Source organism: Pempheris klunzingeri, chromosome 5 (assembly GCF_042242105.1).
Source record: "Pempheris klunzingeri isolate RE-2024b chromosome 5, fPemKlu1.hap1, whole genome shotgun sequence".
In the NCBI taxonomy this organism is placed as follows: domain Eukaryota; kingdom Metazoa; phylum Chordata; class Actinopteri; order Acropomatiformes; family Pempheridae; genus Pempheris; species Pempheris klunzingeri.
This window is the reverse complement of record NC_092016.1, coordinates 25,142,522-25,148,575: the sequence shown is the minus strand read 5'-3', so window position 1 is coordinate 25,148,575 and position 6,054 is coordinate 25,142,522. Positions and strand designations below refer to the sequence as shown.

The 6,054-nt window shown below is 41.9% G+C and overlaps 1 protein-coding gene across 1 annotated transcript in view; it reads left to right on the top strand.

Moving 5' to 3' along the window:
• The first annotated feature begins 3,605 nt into the window (after nt 1-3,605).
• The window catches only part of ppfibp2b (PPFIA binding protein 2b), a 66,632-nt gene continuing 64,183 nt past the window's right edge, over nt 3,606-6,054 (top strand). Inside the window, exon 1 of the mRNA XM_070830632.1 lies at nt 3,606-3,698. The gene's annotated coding sequence lies outside the window, so the exon portion shown is untranslated. The remainder of the gene's footprint in view (nt 3,699-6,054) is intronic.

Genomic DNA, 6,054 nt, shown 5'->3' with positions numbered 1-6,054 from the left:
TACAGTCGGAGGTGTGACTCTAGCCAATCAGACACACGGTCAGGCTGGGAAAATATGATGGGCGGGCCAGTTGACCAATGACAGCCAGTGTAGGGGAATGCAGAGGCTCCTTGTGTGTGAGAGTGTGTGTGGAGAGGCTGCATTTCGAGCCAGGTAGTGAGTGGGTTGCGACACTTGCTGGCCCTGTGCCTAATAGCCTTATATTGTATTTCACTGCTTTATATAGATTTAGTTTGACTCCGGATCTCCTCACATACACTGAATGTGGACAATTAAAATAATATTAAAGTCGCAATAGCAGCTGGAAGTCAACCTGTCATTCTAAGACTGATTTAACGCGATTGTAGTGTTTGTTAGAGTAACTCATGTAACTTGTCTTGAATGAAGACATCCAGAAACACCCTCCATTGTTCTATAGCAGGCTGCACTGTGTGCACGGACGCCCCCTGCTGGTCACGCTTTTTAACTCTTCTACTCTGATTATCCAAACATGAAAACACACAATCTGACAACACTGTAACCTGGAATTTAAAATGTCAAATGTGCACACATGTGATTTTAGTTTCATTTGTGTCATTGAAAGCTGAGACATAAAGTAGGAGTGCAACACACACACACACAGACACACACACTGCAGACAGCCATGGTTGTGTGTACCCACTAGGGGGCCCAGACAATCTGTTATGGGCCTTTAATGATCCTACATGTGTGGGAATTTAATTAAACACAAATTTATTGAGTATTTTCATATGACAACTTTTTATACGGGGTACTGCTAGAAGACGAGCAGGCAAGACGAGAGAGGCGAGACAGGACCGGCATCATATGAGCTGATACTATCAGTGTACAGTAAAAACACGTGCATTTCATCAGATGACCACAAACCAACTGACGTGTAATGGAGTCTGGGGTGGCCCTTGGCTGATCTCAGGCCGTGAGGGCGACCTAATGGTCTCATCACATGCAGTCAGTTGAACTACTGAGCAGCAGGCGACACTGTCCACACACTGTTTTTAATGTTTGTTGTCTGTCATGATGGAATGAAGTGGAAGCCACAATCGTCTGATGAACCCGCCCCGCCTTGCCTCCTACTTTAAACTATTTCGTCTCTACATATAGGGAGAAAGGAAATGCTATACATCACTGACAACGTGAAACCAAAGCTGTCATGGTGACTATAAGTCAATTTCAGGGACCGATTTTACCATTTTCTTGTCTTTGTTGGGACAGTTTGCAGCAGGGAGTGACAGAGAGTGATTCTGCCACTAATTGTTCGACACACAGCTGGATTCCAGACAATGAAAGAGCGTAGAAGTGTTGCACTGTTGTTTTCATACTCTTGTCAAGATAATGGAATGATATGTTTAAAAAGAAAAACATTTTAAGGATCATTATCTCAAGGATCATTATGTCTCTATCTCACTGTTGTCTTTTTGACTAAAGCAGTTTGACAAACTTGTTCCTGCTCCCATATCAACCACCAGGCTACACTTAGATGGTGGACCATTCATTCTATTCACTGCTAATATTGAATGAAAAATAATAAGCTAAAATGAAGACTAACAGAAACATGCTATAGCGATTGGCTGAATTTTCAACAAGCTCAGTATAAGAAAAGACAACCTTTATTGATCCCCAGGGGAGAAATCTGGTTGTTGCAGCAACACGAGGACAGTGATACACACAGATGAGTATAGAAAGTAAAAGTTTATTTAAAAATAATTAAAACAAGATAATTACTGAACATAACAAAGAAACTATGCAGGAGCATTTGGAGACAGTATTACACGGTAAAGTAATACAGTTACTGTTACTGATTTCTATCACACAGGCCCTATTCCTCCTCTTGACTATGACACACTGAGGTATGACCAGGGGAAACCGGCTCATCTGGAATTCCACCTGAATGTGGTCTGACTCCATACTTCATATACTTCGGCCTCGCGCCCTGGATCTCATCTTGTATCACACTTATTTTGTAAGAGCAGCTTAACCGGATTTGGCAAATGACGCATTTCTTTGGATCCCCTGATCCAAAGTATTGAGTGAATCAATGAGGACGACACGAGGACCTTGTTTTTTTGCTTTTTGTTTTTTAGACGTATATCATATGAACACAATTTGAGTGTTTGGCCAAAGAAAATGTATTGGACCAGCAGTGAAAATAATTTACTTAGTGTATGACAGGTAAAAATAAGATTTCAACACATACCATCCTAGTCTTTATTCTCATATATATACTTTTATCATGAAACATTTTAGCCAGACTTACAAATCAGTTACATCCCAAATACTAAGTCGTTAAAAGTTAATGGACGTGAAAACAGTTGGAGTGCTGCACATTGCAAATATGTGTGCTGCCACTGGATGGCAGTGTCGAGCCACACTGAAACAAGACAGGAAGTAAAAATAAAATTCATTCAGTTTTCATTCCTGTGTTGTTTGGTTGTCGTTCACTGTCACATGTTGTTGTCTAAACCTCCTGGAAAAATGACTAAATGTTCTCATAATTTTCCAGTAGAGTCAATAATTTATTTCTTACAATATTTTTGAGGGGATCCTTGCCTGTACTTGTGCTTTGTGTGGTATTCTTAAAGGATAACTCCCCCTATTTTTCCTAAGAATCAGTGCAAATTTGGGAGGTTTTGAAGCAGCCGTGGTTAAGAATTTATTGGAGGAGTTTTTATGACGTTTAATGTCCCTAAATTCAATTTATCCAACAAATGATTCGGACTACAGCTATCTTGCTGCCTTCGTGAGCTGTCGGATATTATCATTTTAGTAGTTGACGCTGCAGCAAAGTTGTGAATACATGAGTCAACGTTTATCAGGCCTGTCTATGAGGTCTGTGTTGTCAATGTGTATTGTTTAACAGTTAGTCAGAATATTAATAGCATATTAATGATATCACTAACCTGAAATATCATTACCACAAGAATGTAATTAATATCTTAGTGTGACATTTGAACACCGACTGGCAGTATGTAACACCATTGTATATTAGGCCATATTAGAAATATCTGCGTTTGCATTAAAGTAGTAATTAATGAACTGCACACATTCTTATCACACTCCAACTAATTATTTCACAAAGACATCCAGTATGAATCCGATGACGGGGACTGGGCGCGCCGTGTTCCGTGCAGCTCGTGAAGGCACCGTGCCTATCACATGGCAGGTGGTAGTTGATGAGGCTCGCGCTCCGGCGCCGCGCGGAGTCTGAGGAGGAGCGGCCCGCGTGTGTCGCTGTGTTTCCTGTGTGAGTGTGTGTGTGAGAGAGAGAGCGAGTGTGTGTGTGTGTGTGTGTGAGGGCAGGAGTGTGTGAGTGTGTGTTTGTGAGCTCACTTCATCTTCAAGCGCCTCCAAATTTACCGGATTTAGTTGAGTGAAGCTTCAGAGGAGCCGCATTTTGTAAGTAAGAGTAAGTGCATGACGCCGGCTAATTACTGTAGTAGTCCGCCGGAGCAGGAGCGCTCTGCTCGGTCAGACCGCTGCGCTCTGCCCGCTGTGCTCGGAGGGTCGTTTGGCTCATTCCCATGGGGACTTCACATGGATGCTATGATGACAGGATACTGCTGGACATAACTTTACCACGAACTTTGCGTCTGAGTGTAACAAACAAGTCCATAAAGCTGGATTTAAAGGGCTGTCACGTGTAGTTCGGCTGTTCATCTCGAGTAAATGTTCGGTTCTAACACGTAAGAGCTGCTTAAGCTTTTTTTTTTTTATTTCTTTCTTTTAATTTTTAACGCTGTAAAAGTAATTTAATGGTTGGTGGACTACTGCTCCTGAGGTAAAAACGATGCTATTATAGCTCTTATATTTATATCTGGACTGAAATGTTTAGCCACTAGCTACTGTACCTTCCACCTCCTGTACTTATATGAGCTAGAATATAATACTAATATTCCGTGATAATGCTGCAGGGATGTGGTTTCTATAGTGACCCCTCTAAGCATGTCAAATAGCTAATGCTGTCAGTAGAACATCCCTGTGGAGGTATACTGTGGAATATGTATTATACACTTTTATTTTATTGGCTGGACTTTTTCTTTTCTTCCACATGGCAGCAAACTTGACAAGCTGGATAGAAAAACATGGTGTTTTTATTGTGATACTGGTGCCTCTCCTCTCGCTCAGTCATGTCCTGTCAGCTTGCAGCTATTAAATGATGTTTAGTTGCACTGACACATGCTGTGTAATTGCAGATCATCAATTTCTGACAGCGTGAGTAAAGGAGGGAGGGAGGGAGGGAGGGAGGAAAAAGAGGGGGTTGCTGATATGGTAATGGGAGAATATCGAGGCTGATGTGTGGCTCCCCTCTGCTGAAGCATCTGCTTTCAGATAGGGTACACACACACACACACACACACACACACACACACACACACACACAGACATGCACGTGCACAGACATCACAGAGAGGCGACTTGAGAGAGTTGAAGGAGCCTCCTGCCACTGAATACAGCAGGCCGGTGCGTCTTTTCTATTCCGAATCTCATTTAAAAGAGAGAGAGTTGAAAGACATCATTGCCATTGACGACAGTGAATTGATTAAAGCTGCTTTGTTTGGCACTTGGGTGACATTAGCACTTAACAGAGGACAACAGAGGAGATGAACACAGGAGAAGTGAAGCGGGGATGGATAAATGCTGTACATTTAGAACTAATTTGTTTGTAAAACAGTTTGTTGGGACGGTGTTATTAGCCCACTTTGGAGTAGCTATGTTTGTGCATGTATGTAATGCATGCATATGCACACGCACTGGATCAGCAGATGATGGCATTCATCCCTGTGATCAAAGCAGCTTGCGTAATACCAAGAGTGGTGGTTTTCCTCTGCAGCCATATAGCTTCAGATGATTGCTCTGTCATCTTAACAACGGCTGCTAATCACACCACCGCTGTAGTTCACTGGAGGTAATCTACTGTTCCCTGATGGCGAGGGGAGACAAAGAAAAAGAGAGATGAAATAAGCGATGAAGGAGAGATGTGGGCGAGATTAAGGCAGAGGAATGGCAAGAAAAGTGAGATGAAGGGAGGAAGGGCAGAAGGAGGAAAAGGGTAGAGAGCAGGAAGACAAAGTCAGGCTGTTAATCTACAAGGAATAATCCTCTGCTTGCTGCGGGAGTGGAAGAGAAGATAATGTCAGAGAGAAAGGGGGGGGAAAGCAGAAAAATGAAATGAGTGTACTTTATTAGAGGTTATCTTTGGTTTGATGTCAAGGGAGGAGAAAAAGAGTGGAAAGGAAATGAGAAAAAGGGTGGCAGAGAAGAGGATAGATGCTACATGTACAGTCATATTCCTGGCAGAGAGCAAAAAGAATTAAAAGAGTGCTTCTTGGCCATCCTTGGATTTCTGGGAAAGAGAGAAGAATATAGATAGTAAGGTAAAGGAATGGATTAAGTTTTTTTTTTTTTCTCCCCTTTCTTTTCTTTTTCTTTCTGTGCTTTTATTTTTTTATTTTTTTGACAATCTACACTACCACAGCCCAAAATATAAATGGGTGAGGGATGAGTTCAGGGTTTAATGTGTCATAAAGGAAAGTACTGTGTTGTTGGAAAAGTAGAGAGATATGCAAATGTGATGTATCACCATGCTAGTGTCATGGAACTTCACAACAACTTTAATCTCCTTTTTTGAGTGCAGTTATTGTGCAGCCTGTGCTGTGTGTATGAGGATTTTGGCTCTCTTAAAAGATCCCAGCCTCATGAAGTGAGAGGTAGAAGAACGAAGGTTTGAGACTCACACGGAGGTGAGTAGGTGGTGATGAATATTATTAGTTTTAAAAAAAAGACATCTGATACACTAAACACCACTTAAGTGTTTGTTAGCAGAGACCTGATACTGTATCACTTTATTAGCATTTCTGTCTTTGTGTGCTTTTCAGCCCTGAGTAGTGTCTGCAGGGTGTAATCTCAGTCCGCAGGTATACCTTCCACCAATCAGATGCAGAGAAGCTTTATGTATCCCGTGAGGTGAAATCAGGAGCAAAAAAGACCCCTTGTCACCTGCTGCTGCTTGTAAAGGCCTAATAGCAGTGAGTGCACCAT